We start from the raw sequence: 15,357 nt of genomic DNA, 5'->3' as shown, positions 1-15,357 counted from the left end.
TGCTCCTATGTTGGGTGCATAAATATTTACAATTGTTATATCTTTTTCTTGGATTGATCCCTTGATCATTATGCAGTGTCCTTCTTTGCCTCTTGTAATAGTGTTTATTTTAAAGTCTATTTTGTCTGATATGAGAATTGCTACTCCAGCTTTCTTTTGATTTCCATTTACATGGCATATCTTTTTCCATCACCTCACTTTCAGTCTGTATGTGTCCCTAGGTCTGAAGTGAGTCTCTTGTACACAGCATATATACGGGTCTTTTTTTGGTATCCATTCAGCCAGTCTATGTCTTTTGGTGGGAACATTTAATCCATTTATATTTAAGGTAATTATCGATATGTATGTTCCTATTCCCATTTTCTTAATTGTTTTGGTTTTTGTTATTGTAGGTCTTTTCCTTCTCTTGTGTTTCCTGCTTAGAGAAGTTCCTTTAGCATTTGTTGTAAAGCTGGTTTGGTGGAGCTGAATTCTCTTAGCATTTGCTTGTCTGTAAAGGTTTTAATTTCTCCATCGAAACTGAATGAGATCCTTGCTGGGTAGAGTAATCTTGGTTGTAGGCTTTTCCCTTTCATCACTTTAAATATGTCTTGCCACTTCCTTCTGGTTTGCAGAGTTTCTGCTGAAAAACCACCTCTTATCCTTATGGTGATTCCCTTGTATGTTATTTGTTGTTTTTCCCTTGCTGTTTTTAATATGTTTTCTTTGTATTTAATTTTTGACAGTTTAATTAATATGTGTCTTGGCGTATTTCTCCTTGGATTTATCCTGTATGGGACTCTCTGTGCTTCCTGGACTTGATTGACTATTTCCTTTCCCATATCAGGGAAGCTTTCAACTATAATCTCTTCAAATATTTTCTCAGTCCCCTTCTTTTTCTCTTCTTCTTCTAGGACCCCTATAATTCTAATGTTGGTGTGTTTAATGTTGTCCCAGAGGTCTCTGAGACTGTCATCAATTCTTTTCATTTTTTTTCTTTATTGTCCTCTGTGGTAGTTTTTTCCAGTATTTTATCTTCCAGGTCACTTATCCGTTCTTCTGACTCAGGTATTCTGCTATTGATTCCTTCTAGAGAATTTTTAATTTCATTAATTGTGCTGTTCATCGTTTGTTTGCTCTTTAGTTGTTCTAGGTCCTTGTTAAAAGTCTCTGGTATATTGTCCATTCTATATCCAAGATTTTGAATCATCTCTACTATCATTACTCTGAATTCTTTTCCAGGTAGACTGCTTATATCCTCTTCATTTGTTTCGTTTGGTGGGGTTTTACCTTGTTACGTCATCTGCTGTGTCTTTCTCTGTCTTCTCATTTTGCTTAACTTACTGTGTTTGGGGTCTCCTTTTCACAGGCTGCTGGTTCGTAGTTCCCATTGTTTTTGGTGTCTGCCCCCAGTGGCTAAGGTTGGTTCAGTGGGTTGTGTAGGCTTCCTGGTGGAGGGAACTAGTGCCTGTGTTCTGGTGGATGAGGCTAGATATTGTCTTTCTGGTGGGAAGGACTTCATCCGGTGGTGTGTTTTGGGGTGTCTGTGACCTTATTATGATTTTAGGCAGCCTCTCTGCTAATGGGTGTGGTTCTGTTCCTGTCTTCCTAGTTGTTTGGCATAGGGTGTCCAGCACTGTAGCTTGCTGGTCATTGATTGGAGCTGGGTCTTAGCGTTGAGATGGAGATCTCTGGGAGAGCTTTTACCGTTTGATATTACATGGAGCCACGAGGTCTCTGGTGGACCAGTGTCCCGAATTGTGCTCTCCCACCTCAGAGGCACCCATCCTCTGTGTGGGAATCTCTCCGCCCTGCCCTCTGCACCCCTGTTTCTGTGCTCTCCTCCATAGCTCTGAAGCTTCCCCTCCACCCACCCCCTGTCTCTGCCAGTGAAGGGTCTTCCTAGTGTATGGAAACTTTTCCTCCTTCACAGTTCCCTCCCAGAGGTGCAGATCCCGTCCCTATTTTTTGTCTCTATTTTTTCTTTTTTCTTTTGCCCTACCCAGGTACGTGGGGAGTTTCTTGCCTTTTGGGAAGTGTGAGGTCTTCTGCCAGCCTTCAGTAGATGTTCTGTAGGAGTTGTTCCACATGTAGCTGTATTTATGATGTATTTATGGGAAGGAAGATGATCTCCACGTCTTACTCCTCTGCCATTTTTAAGGTCTCTCTGGATTGATTTCTTTATTACCAATTCTTACTCTACAGAAAATTAAAGTGTGAGTTACCCTCCAACATGTGTGAAAACAAAAGAAAAATATTATCCTCAATATGTCTTAAATGTTATTGGATTGATTGTTCTTTCCCAGCTGCATGGTGAGCATATTAGGGGTGACATCTCTGTGTTTATACAATATATTTCAAATCCCCATTTGGTATGCAGTGACAGTCCTAGTGCTATAAAAGTATTATACTACTAAATAATGAACTAAGAAATTATGAAAAACAAAATGGAGAATAAAAGACAACTGCAGAGCATCTATCACAACAAAATAGTTGTCTTTTATAGTTGATTCTGTTTATTTTTTTGTGACTGAAGAACAAATATCAATTATGGGCAGATAGCCATTAGCATAATCCATAATGCCAGAAGACAAAACAATGCTTTGTATCTATCACCTTTGATTAGTAGCATAATGTTTTATTAGGCTCTGTAAAAATAACACAGAGTAACAGAATATGTGCTTTGACAAAGCAACAGTTTGTTTTCAATAGCAGCATCTCTGTTAGGAAATAAAAGAAATGAAGAAAATATCATCCAAATCTTCAAACATGGATCAAAGTGTGGGATGTTCCTGATTTGCTCAAAGCCAGGGTACAAACTCAGTATATAGCAATCCAGTTAATGATTAACATTTCCATGACAATCTTCTTTAACAAGATAAAACAATTTGGGCTTTCTAACATAAAAACAAATGGCTTAAGTAACATACCTATATTCTAAGTGTTTGAGTGAAAGTTTACAGTTTCAAACTTGGTGAGCTTTGGGATTCCTATCTTAGATTTCACCTAATGGGCCTTTGACAGCCTCTACTCTATGAGGTTTCTTTAACCTTCAGTGCCCTCCGATCTATTTCCACCAGGAGGGAAAGAAATCAAAGGCCACAGACAACAAAATCTAAGGAGCCTCCATCCCCAGGATTTAAGATGCTCCCATGCTTAGATTGGCTGACTTACAGCTAATAGCAAATTCAGGTGAACATCTTTCCTAAATAAAATCTCTGTAGGAGGAGTGGGCAAAGGCTATAAAGGATGAGACTGAAAGTTATTTAATTCTACTCAAGTACAAAAGTTACAACCACTTTTATAACCTGCATGAAATAGAGTAAAGTACCAGTGAACCTGCAAAGGGACCAATTTTAAATGGAACTATGTCAGCTAAGGGGATGAGTTATGGTAGAAAAAGCAGAAGAGGATCTCTAGGGGGGAACAGACTCTCAGTAATGGAGGAAAGTCTTCTAGGCAGTGCTCAGCAAAGATTGCTTCTTTTCTCTACCTATATCCAATGAGATAGCCATTTTGCCGCAGATGTGTTTTGCAGATGGCATTGGCAGAGCCAGTTTGCACTAAAGGAGAGTTGCAATGCCAGCATTCCACAAAGCTACGAAGATAGTAACTAGCGTCATAGAAATATAAAGACAGGATATTGTGCAACTTCCATTATATTAAAAACTCTTTGCAGTTAATATTTTGGAATTTAATGACTAGAACTTGCAGACCAAGTAAGAAGCTCCTCTTGCTGTCTGGTAGCAGTACCCCTAAAAAACCTCTATCTTGCTCTTAATAACATTTATGGTTTTATTCTGATCACAAGAACTATATTTGCTCATTATGTAAATTGTAAAATACCTAAAAATATAAAGAAAAGGAAAAATTCTATCATTGCATAATTATACAGTCTATATTGACATATAGTCACCTCGGATTTTTTTTTCATTTTGAATTTCATTTTGAATGTGATAGTGTATGTGCCTGTGTGTATGTGTCTCTGTGTGTGTCTGTGTTTTAAAACTACATCATATTCCAAAAACAATTCTGTATTTTTTTAAATTAATGTGTGACTAGTATTTCCCATGTCATTAAGTATTCTCCAATAAGGTCATTTTTAACGGCTGCATAGTATTCAGATGATCTCTAAAACTATTGAGCATTAGTATAAAAAATATTTTCCTCTATCTGTTTGGAGTAGTAGGTAATGAAATAAGATAGCAAAGTTAAATATGTGGTATACATTTTAGAACGTGAGACAAAATTAATATTATTTAAGACGTTATAATTGTATACCTAGAAAATCCAAAATCTTACTTGGGTAAATCAACTATTAGGATAAGAAAATTTAGGAAGTTGGCTAGAAATAAGATAAGTTTTGTTTTATGCTAACAGTATACAATTAGAAATTGAAATTCAAGAAAGAAAAAGAAAATCTACTCAAAATTGCTGTAAAATCTATAAAGTACCAAGGAATAAGTGTTATAATGAAAAAATGTAAGAACTGATCAAAGCCATATAAAAGTACCTGAATATATGGATAGATATACCATGATTCTTGGAAATGAAGACAATACTTTAAACTTGTAATAAATTTCTAAATCCCAATTAAGTTTCTGTTGTTTGGATTGGATTCTGAAAAATATCATAGAGGATATTTAATACGGCATGAGATAAAATGTAGACCATGTGGCTTAGAGGAAACTTATTTTGGAGGGTTCAGGGGCTTACCTCCAGGAATAAAGCAAGTGTCCTCCACAGCAGTTGGCACAAGCACAAAATAGCCATGTGAGTACTCATCAGTAATGACATGTAGGAGGCTACAGATACAGAAAACATACGAGCAGCAAATCACAGGATCAGACATCATGAATTGCAAATTTTGATTTGCAATCAAGATGATTTTCCCACCTGAATAGCAGTCTCTATGGTTAAAGAGCTAAGAGTTATTTATTTAATGTTAGTTGATAATAGCAATGCTGAGCAATAGAGTTAGTTAGCATATTAACTTATTTTCAATCAAAATTTAAGTGGACTTTTTTGCAATCATAAAAAATTTAAAATTCTTATGATAGAAGAAATGTACAAGCGCCAAGACATTTTTGAAGAATAATATGGGAGGACTTGACCTATCAGATCTCAAAATATATTGTAAAGCCACTGTAATCAAAGGACTACGGTATTGACAAAAGAACAGACAAATGGACAAGTGGAACAGAAAAGAGAGTCAAGGGACAGATCCGTGTATATATAGGAATGAAACATATTAAAATGGGGGCAATCAGAGAGGTGAGGGAACAAAGGATTATTCAGTAAATCTAATTAAATCCATTGGAATACACATCTTTGGAAGAAAATTAATTTAGATTCTTACCTACATATATTTTAGAATGATTAAAAATTAAACTGGAAAAAAACCAGAAGTAGTAAGAGGATAATATTTTGTAAATTTAGTATGGGTAAGGATTTCCCATCAAGATAAAAAATCTAGAAGCGATAAAATAAAAAATGTGATCACTTTAACCACATAAATATTAAAATTTTCTATGCATCAAAAGATTCTATAAATTCAGATGACAATAAAGAGGATAAAGCATTTAAAAATATAATAACAAGCAAAACATTCACTTCTAATACACAAAAACCCTGCAAACAATAATTATTTATTATAGAAAATATAATTATACAATACAAAATAGGCAAAGCATGTGAATATAATGTTCACAGAATTAAAAAATAATAAACATACTAAAATATGTGCAACCTCAGTAGTTGTCAAGGAAATGAAAATTGAAATATCAAAGGGATATGATTTTTTGAAAATTAGAGTGGAAAAATTAGAAGATCTAATGATAGCTACAGCTAGAGAGGGTACAGGAAAAGGGCAATAGCTCAACGATGTTGGCAGGAGTATAAATTTGCTCTAACCATTTTGGAAAGTAATTTGGCAGTAACTATGAACTTTTTAAGAGTGCATACCTTTTGATCTATCAATTTTATTTGTAGAAATCTACCTCAACAATATAAATGGATGTATGTACACGGATGTTCATTATGGCACCCCTGAGTTTCCTAGACATTGCAAGGATTATTCATTGTCCCAAAACCCTTGAAATAATTTGTCTTTCTGAGCCAATAATTGACCTGTAACGTTTTACTGAAAAAGCAGGCATCCAAATAATGCTATCAGAGTTGCATATTCAACTTATTTGACCAAGGCAATTAATCGTTTTGTAAAATTTATTGAAGTGCACTGAACTTCATAGAAACACTTTCTTAAAATCCCAGCAGTAGACATGGGCTTTAGGGGTAGACAAAAAATGTTCAGTCTGGTCTGTACTATTGTTAGGTCTTTTATCCAGCTTCATCCTTTTAATTCTCTCCCTATGTATATATCTTTAGATGTGGAATCAAAATCTATGATACTGCATGATATAGTGTGATTCTGGTCTTCCACCAATTTTCTTACTGCCCAGTTAACAAAGATATAAGATGAGCTCAACTATTAAAGAAGTTCTGTTTTGTAATGCTTTTAATAAGTTAGTTTGGATAATTATTTATATCATAATATCACTAGTATAAATTAGACCCTTGATAAATATTGATTGAAAGAATGGAAAATATCTTTTATTGTGGGGAGGAAAATGTGGAACATGAGAAGGGGAAAGACATAAATCATACATGCAAGTATTTGCTATATGTCTTAAATTCTTATTTTTCTCCAAATATTTATGAAGCGCACTTTGTGTTAGACACCATTCATTTATACAACAAATCTTTCTTGAGCACCTATGATAAGCTAGTGCTGCTCCAGGAACTGAGGACCTGACAATGAATAATATAGTTGATGGAGCTTGCACTGTATCAGAAAATTTCTTAGCCCTTATACACACACTGCCTACCTAAACATTTTTCCAGCATGCTTCAGAAAATAAAAAACAAAATAAAACAAAATACAAAAACCTCCCAATAGGGACTTCCTTAGAGCTGAAAGCTGTTTTGTATTTCATTCACTCATTCAATTCAATTAGCACACATTTTCTGAATGCCTACTACTATGAGAGAAGGCACTGCTCTAGGCACTTGGAAAACATGAGTAAATGAGAAAGACAAAGTCTGCCCTCAAGTGGACTGTGTTCTAAATACAGACAAGATAATTTCAGATATTAATAAGTGGCATGAATAAAATAATGGGGGGGTGGCTAAAAGCTAGGGTGGTTTGTAGAGGTGACATCAGAGCTGAGACCTAAATGACCAGAAGGAGCTAGCCATGGAAAGATATAGACGAAGAGCTAGAGCTAGATCTCCAGAGAGAATAGCTTCTGCCAGAATGAATGAACTCGAGGTATTCGAGGAAAAAAGAGGAGCAAAATGATCAATGGAGGGAGTGGTAAGTGATTATTTCAGAGAGATGTCAGGAGGCCAGATCATGTTGGACCTTGTAGGCTAAGAGATAAGGAGCATGATTTTTACTCTATTATAGGGTAGAAAGTCATTGGAAGGTATTCAATGGCAGAGTGATGGAATAAGATTTACATTTTTTGAAGATCACTCTGGCTGCTTTTTAGAAAACTGGCTATATGGAAGTAAGGGTGGAATCACTGTTGCATTATCCCAAACTAGAGATAATGATAGTTTGGACTGGAGTGGGAGCAGCAAAGATGGTACGAAGTAGTTGAATTCTGGATATATTTTGCAGGTAGAGTGTTTCAGGAACCCCAAGACCACCTTCAAGTTTGTTAATTCACTACAAGGACTCACAAAACTCAACAGCTTAATCCGAATGATAAGGTTTATTACAGCAAAGGATACACAGCAAAAGCAATAGGCAAAGATATTCATTGGGCAAAGTCTAAGAGGCTAAACACAGGCTTCCATGTCCTTTCCCATCTGGGGCCACACAGTGCATGCTATGTGTCTAGAAGCAAACTATGGGGACATGTGTGGAATGTATCAGTCCAGGAAGGCACATCTGAGTCTTTGGGCCTGAGGCTATAATTAAGAGCTGGTCACTTAGGCACATCATACTACATAACTAACCATGGCAATGGAAACTTGGGATTCCAACAATACAACCAGGTGCACATCATTGAACTTCATGCTTATGCAAAGCAAACTGTCAAGCTGGTACAGCAGAGTTCATTTCTCCAGGTGAACAAAAACACAATTAAATCATAAATCACTGACATAAAGAACATTCTGAGGGTCACATTTCCAAGGGTTGACCAAGGGTCAATGATGGTTCCAGTTTCCTTCGACACGCAAGGTATAAGCAACCAGATCTTCGGTGTTAATTCTTTCCTCACATAGAAACAAGAAGATTTCCTAAGGAATAGGATGTGGGGTGTGTGATAAAAAGAGGAGTCAAGGAGGTTTGTGGCCTAAGTAACTGGAATAATTGAGTTGGCATTTCTGAGATAGAGGAGAATATGAGAGAGGCAGATTTACTAGGGATGGGGAAGATCAGAAGTTCAGTTTTGGACATGTTAAGCTTGAGATGCTTATTAGACATCTAAGTAGTGATGGCGAGTAAACAGTTGGATCCACAAGCTCAAAGGAATGGTCAGAAATGGGGACATAAGTTTGAGAGCCCTTGCCATATAGTAGTTATCAGACCCATGGTTCTCAGTGAGACTACCTAGGGAGATTGTATAGATGGAGATGGTTATCCAGAACCAAGTTAGCAGAGGAGGAGGAGCCAGCAAAGGCTGAAAAGGAGAACCCATAAGGCAGGAGGAAAAGAGAAGCAAAGAAAAAAATACGTTATTCTAGAAAGAAGTGATCACATGAGACAAATGTTGCTAAGAGGTCAAGTCTTTGAAGACAAAAACATTGACTCTTGGTTTTTGCAAGTGGTAGGTCACAGTAACCTTGCTAAGAGTATTTCAGTTGAATGATAGAAATAAAAGCCTGATATAAAGGGGTTATAAAGACGATGGAAGGTGAGGAATTAAAGTGAGTACATACAAATCTTTTAAGACATTTTGGTGTGAAGGGGAACCAAGAAATGAGTTTTCTGGAATGTGTCATATGTCAAGGAAGTTTTTTGGTCTTAAGGTTGAAGATACTACAGCATATTTACATGCTGATGGGAATGACCTAGTAAATATTCAAGAAAGAAGGAAATATATATAGGTCCTTGAGAAGGGAACAGGGACTAAGATACAGAACTCAAGTGGAGTGTGAACCTTAAATAAGAGCATGGTAATTAAAACCGTATGGTACTGGCATAAAAACAGACACATAGATCAATGGAACAGAATAGACAGCCCAGAAGTAAACCTACACATATATGGCCAATTAATTTACAACAAAGGAGCCAAGAGTATACAATGCAGAAAGTATACCTTCTTCAATAAAAGGTGTTGGAAAAACTGCACAGCCACATGGAGAATAATGAAACTGGATGACTATTTTACATCATACACATAAACTAACTCAAAATGGATTAAAGACTGAACATAAGACCTGAAACCATAAAACTCCTAGGAGAAAACATAGGCAATAAGCTCCTTGACATAGGTCTTGGTGATAATTTTTAAAATATGACACCAAAAGCAAAAGCAACAAAAGCAAAAATAAGTAAGTGAGACTACATCATACTTAAAAGCTTTTGCACAGCAAGGGAAAACATCAACAAAACAAAAGGCAACCAACTGAATGGGATAAAATATTTGCAAATCATATATCTGTTAAGGGGCTAATTTCCAAAATAAATAAAGAACTCACACAACTCAATAGCACAAAAGCAAACAATCTGATTTAAAAATGGGCAGAAGATCTGAATAGACATTTTCCAAAGAGGACATGCAGATGGCTACCAGGTACATGAAAAAATGCTCAACATCACTAATCATCAGGGAAATGTAGATCAGAACCAAATTGAGATATCACATCACACATTCTAATGGCTACTATAAAAAAGACGAGACAGCAAGTGTTGGTGAGGCTGCAGAGAAAAGGGAACCTTTGTGTACGGTTTGTGGGAATGTAAACTGGTGCAGCCACTATCGAAAAAAAAATAAAGTTTCCTCAAAAAGTTAAAAATAGAAGTACTATATGATCCAGCAATTCCACTTGTAGGTATTTATTCGAAGAAAACAAAAACACTAACAAAAAGATATAAGCACCACTATGTTCCTTGCAGCATTGTTTACAATAACCAAGACATGGAAACAACCTAAGTGTCCATAGATGGATGAATGGATAAAGAAATTGTGATATATACATACATATACATACAATGTAATATTATTCAGCCATAAAAAAGAATGAAATCTTTCCATTGTATAAAGATAAGAAAGAACATAAAATTAGTGAAATGTGGATTGTCAGACAATGTGGAAAGGTAAGGGAGTTTCCATCAGATTTTTACAAATACCTTGCAGGCAGTATAAAAGGAGATATAGATGGTGGTTAAAACCATGTGGTTTGGAGTTAGACTTGGGTTCAAATCCAAGCTCCACCTCTTACTGTGTGAACTTGGACACATTACCTCATATCTCTGGGCCTCGCCTTTCTCATCTGTAGCAACAAGGCTATTTTGAAGACTAAATTATATTAATGCAAAACATTTTTTTCTACAGTGCCTATCACCTTGCTGGAACTAAATAGATGGTCGTTTTAAACATTATTATATGTTTTCTCCCAACTCTGGTATCCAGCACTATACCTTGGCATATAGCAAATGTTTAGTAATTACTGAGTGAATGAATGAAGTGATTGAATGTATGTTAAGGTGGAAATCTTGTGGCCAGAAATTGGGGTTTGTGAAGCATGACTGAGTAAGGACATTCAGTTAAAACCTAAGGTCCCTAAGATGTAAAGCACAAAGTGAGATTACTAATATTCTAAAACAGGGCAGATGGGGGAGAAAAACTAAAGCCAGTGAGCTCCTCCCATTTTTCTTGCTAGTAGCATCGTGTCCCTACCTGATAAGGGATTTGGCAGAAGTTCCTGGTGCCCACTAAATACTCTCATTCATTCATCTGATCCAATGCTAATGAATAAAGTAGATAAAGCTGTTATCAAAGATCATATTGACGGTGGACCCTTTTGTAGTGTTAGTTCTTGGTGGGACTGGGGCAAAGAATCAGATTTTCAAGTGTTGGAAAGGACCTCAGAGCATACCTCATGTAATCTTCCAAACAACACAGGAATTACCTCCACAGCATCATTGAGAAGCATTTATTGAATCTCTAACTGATACCCCAGCACTTCCATGAGTTGTTCTGGAATGGCCTCAGGCAGTGTTTCAAGACTAGAAACAAGGACTCTAACCAGGAGACTTTTGAGGATGATAGAAGATGAGGGCCTCAACTCAGAACTTTTTAGTTGAAATAGAAAAGAGGAAATCGATTTGAAATTTGGTGATATGAAGCTAAGAACGAGGAATGACTGGAGTATGATTCCCATATCTCTGGTTGGGTGATGAGATGGCTAGTAGTGCCTTTCCTGAGAAACAAAGGAAGAGGAGTACATTTGGGAGAATCTTTTACTCAGTGAGTTTGTAGTATGGGAGGACCGCACAAGGGTCTGGGGAGAATTCTGAGCGAGAGATACTTACACACACATGACACACTCACATACTTGTAAATACTCATTCACAAACACCTTCACACACTCATACACATACACACACATCATCACACTCACACACACTGACAAATACACACTCTCTCTGGCACACTAACTCACATATTCTGTCACATATATCTTTGCAGGTCTCACACACATACACACTTTCCCACGCTCAAACATTCACTCCAAAAATCTCTTACAAGTTGTCTAACACTAACCTTCACACATTCTCACTCTCATCCGCTACTACATATACTCACACAGTCACACTCACACATAATCTCACACTGATACAGCCACACATTCACACAGACACACAGTCACACGCATGACAGACATCCGTCATCATTGTTGCCATGCAGTGTTCTAGACTGAAGGATATATGAAGAAAATTACAAAGACCCTTTGGAGTTTATATCCTACTGGATAGCAATAGATAACCAAACAAATCATATAAAATCAAGTAGTGATATATATTATGACAAGTTGAGTAGAGTAAAGGAATAAAGTGCAGGAGTGGTATTTTAAGTACAGTGGCTTGGGAGGTTTTCAGAACATTTGAGCAGAGATGTGATATGATCATATTTATATTTTAAAAAATAAATATATGATAAGAAGAACACAATTAGATGATAATCATAGAAGCAATTTTCTGGGCAAGAAATGATGGTGACTTGGACTAGGTAGATAGCAGTGGAAGCTCTAAGAAATGGTTATATTTTAGATATATTTTGGAGATAGAGGGAACAGAACTTGCTGATAGATTAGAAATGAAGGATTAGAAAAAGAAAGTACCTAAGGATGATTCTAAAGTTGTTGGTTAGAGCAACTGGAAAGATGGAGTTACCATTTACTAAAATGAAAAATACAAAGAGAAGCTGATTTGTCGTTGAGAGGACGGAGGTACAGTGGGAACCAAGGGTTTAGTTTGGACATGATAGGTTTAAGTTGTCTATTGGTCATTCAAGCAGAAATGAAGATTAGGACATAGCACACATGAGTCTGGAATTTAGGGAAACTTATTTATTGAGTGTTCATTAATTCATTCAACTAATAATTATTGAGCACCTCCACTTTGCAAGGCTCTGGAGATTCAAAATCAAGTCCCTGCCTTCATAGAGCTTGCATTTTGGCAGGGGAAAGTAGACTATATACAAAGAAATATATTGTATAATATAATGGTAGTAATAAGTGTTATGGATTAAAACAAACAAACATGTGCTTGAAACTATAGTAAGTACCTTGCATTCATTACCTCATTTAAATCTGCATAACAGGCCTGAGAATGAGCTATTGGTATTATTCCCAATTTAAAACTGGTGAAAGCAAGCCTCCCACAGGCTACTTAGTAAGTTGAGGTTTAATGAATAAATTAGTGAATAACTATTTTAATGTATCTGACTGTACAAGAACACCAAGGCTTCGTTGAGTACTGGCATGGATCATTCTATTTTGTTCTCAAGCCACCACGCCTACCTACCCATCTGTCTTGATTCTGAAAAGTAGCCACACCACAGCAAATGGGCACTAAAATATCATGAACACCTGAGGTCCTAAAAGTGTATCAGGTTGGAAATGCAACAAATGAAACCATGAAAAGGAAAATTTCAATAGCCCTTCGCATTTGAATGGATTTACAGCTTACAGAGCTTTTGCACTCATGTACAAATTTGCCTGATTTACATAGCTCAGGGTTTAAAATAGGGGTACATTCAGCAAAGGAAACCATTGACAAGATGAAAAGACTACCTACTGAATGGGAGAAGATATTTGCAAATGATATAATATATAATATTATATATAATATATATAATAAGGGATTAATATCCAACATATATAAACAGCTCATACAACTCAACATCAAAAAAACAAGCAACCCGATTAAAAAATGGGCACAAAAACCGAATAGACATTTTTCCAAAGAGGAAATGCAGATGGCCAACAGGCGTATGAAAAGATGCTCAACATCACTAATCATCAAGGAAATGCAAATCAAAATCACAATGAGATATCACCTCACATCTGTCAGAATAGCTATCATCAAAAAGAACACAAATAACAAATGTTGCCGAGGATGTGGAGAAAAGGGAATCCTCATACACTGTTGGTGGGAATGTAAATGGGTGCAGCCACTGTGGAAAACAGTATGGAGGTTCCTCAAAAAACTAAAAATAGAGCTACCATATGACCCAGCAATTCCACTCCTGGTTATATATATATATATGTGTGTGGGTGGGTGTGTGTATATATATATATATATATAAACACAAACACGAATTTGAAAAGATAAGTGCACCCCAATGTCCACAGCAGCATTATTTACAATTGCCAAGATAAGGAAATGACCTAAGTGTCCATCAACAGATGAATGGATAAAGAAGATGCAGTGTATATATATACAATGGAATACTACTCAACCATAAAAAAGAATGAAATTTTGCCATTTGCATCAACACAGATGAACTTAGAGGGCATTATGCTAAATGAAATGTCAGACAAAGAAAGACAAATACTGTATGATGTCACATATATGGAATGTAAAAAAATAAATCAAACTAGTGAATATAACAAAAAAGAAGCAGACTCAAAGATATAGAGAAAAAACTAGTGGTTACCAGTGTGGGGGGACATTACAGGGGTGGGGTAGTGGGAAGTACAAAATATTAGGTGTAAGATAGGCTCAGAGATGCATTGTACAAAACAGGGAATATAGCCAATATTTTGTAATAACGTTAAATGGAAAGTAACCTTTGAATATGGTATAAAAAGTAAAAGAAAAACTAAAGTTCAAAAAAATTTTTAATAAAATAAAATAGGGGTGCATGAATCATTTCATTGGTCCTTGTAATACTAGCCTCTGAAAATTGCCAACTAAGCATGGCCTCTTCTCCTGAACTAGAAAGCCCTACGCTGAGTACTACTTCATCCACAGATCACACCCACATTTGGAGGAACCCACTACCATTTCCATGGGGGCTGCATTCTCTCCCAGAAACAACTGGTGAGATCAATGTACTGGAGCTTTCAATGTGCCACAGCTGCAGTTCTGTGGAAAAATGGAGAAGATCACCTCTCTACCTTTCTACACTGTAATTAGTTAGAGAAGTCCCAGAGCAATACTTCTTGAGTCCCAATATATTACAGGCTCTTTAATGAAATACCCATGCCAGTTTTTGCTCCCAATTCTCTATTTCCTTTGGACACAGATATAAATCTGTTGGCAGGAGTGGAGGTGGAGTGATGTTCTTTCCCATGGTATCATGTTCCTAAATGGGGGGACATACACTGGAGTAATACTACTGGCCTTTCTCCCCAGGAGGAAGACAGTCTTCACTCAGCTTAACACTTCTTGCTTCTCCCTTTCGGACAGGCCTGCCGTCAGGAAGCTAATAGTCTTAGTTCTGCACACCGTGAGTTTTAGAGATGCAGGGCCCCATTGGATGGAGTGTGCTGCATTTGTTGAGTGCTTCCTTTGACTAGGTAACTCTAGCTAATTCTGGGGTGCAGAATTAGGAGGTTCATTCTTGCTGCACACCTAAACTATGTTCTCTAAATCCAGCTGTTTTTAGGAATGAAGATGATATTGTTGATCTCCATCTGTCTGAATCTTTTAGTTCCAAACTGGGGTAGAAAAGAGGTATTACATTTACTGCGCCTCACCAAATCCCACAAAGTCTATGGGAACCAAGCTGGAGAGAGTTTTGAGTGACAGACTTTCCTTAAAACTACTGCTCTTTTTTGATATTGAGCTGTATGAGCTGTTTGCATATTTTGGAAATTAATCCCTTGTCAGTTGCATTGTTCGCAAATATC

The sequence above is a fragment of the Globicephala melas genome, chromosome X (assembly GCF_963455315.2).
Source record: "Globicephala melas chromosome X, mGloMel1.2, whole genome shotgun sequence".
NCBI lineage: Eukaryota > Metazoa > Chordata > Mammalia > Artiodactyla > Delphinidae > Globicephala > Globicephala melas.
The sequence above is the reverse complement of the archived record's forward strand: the minus strand, read 5'-3'. Positions refer to the sequence as shown.